Genomic DNA, 794 nt, shown 5'->3' on the forward strand with positions numbered 1-794 from the left:
TAGGGAAGACAGCTGCTGGGGCTGTGCTGCTTGGCGTGTCAGGTGAGAAGAGGCTCTGAAGTTCTGCTCAAGAAGCAACAGCAGCAGCGGCCCTCTGTTTCGTGGCTCATACTCAGCACTGGTCCATGCTCAGCCCTCAACTTGCCTACCTTGTCAAGGGGAGCAGGATTTCCCATCCGTGCAGGAATCTCAGGGAGGGGCACGGACAAGTGCTGCAGGCATGGCATTTTACTATCTCCCTGGGCACCAGGTAGATGGAGCTGAGTCCCACGGCTGCAGCGTGATCAATTGCAGAGAGGCCAAAAGGGGACCACACCCCGTAGTTGGCAGGATTCGAACCTGCGCGGGGAAACCCCAATGGATTTCTAGTCCATCGCCTTCACCACTCGGCCACAACTACCTGCTCTGGTTGTCTCTGCCCTGCTCACCATGTGCCCTCTGCAATGACACACAGTTCCCGGGGAGTTTCAGGGCCAGGCTCCACTCAAAGTTTTGCAGTTGGAACGTGCACGGAGCATGACGGGCACCTGGAGCCAGCCTTCCAGAAGCCTTGAGAGGTGTAACACCAGGAGTTATGGTGGCAGCTCCCAGGGCCTTGTCCTCAGCCAGGCATCTGAGATGTCCTGCCACGAGGCCGGGGGGCGGGTGTGGCGGGGGGTGCGGGTGTGATCTCACTCCCCACATGGCACCTCATCTGCTTCCAGGGAAGAAGCAAAGGCATCGGTGTGGACACAGCCAGAGTGAGGTGGGATATTAGACCCGGCCTTACTTCTCAAATTTGTCTGAGGAGCACT

General features: G+C 58.2%; 1 non-coding gene across 1 annotated transcript; it reads right to left on the reverse strand.

The window, feature by feature from the left end:
* Positions 1–318: 318 nt before the first annotated feature.
* TRNAS-AGA lies at positions 319–400 on the reverse strand. Its single transcript has one exon. It is a non-coding gene; the product is annotated as a tRNA-Ser (tRNA).
* Between the last annotated feature and the right edge of the window lie 394 nt (positions 401–794).

The sequence above is a fragment of the Calidris pugnax genome, unplaced genomic scaffold (genome assembly GCF_001431845.1).
Source record: "Calidris pugnax isolate Ruff unplaced genomic scaffold, ASM143184v1 C14928840, whole genome shotgun sequence".
NCBI classification, from domain to species: domain Eukaryota; kingdom Metazoa; phylum Chordata; class Aves; order Charadriiformes; family Scolopacidae; genus Calidris; species Calidris pugnax.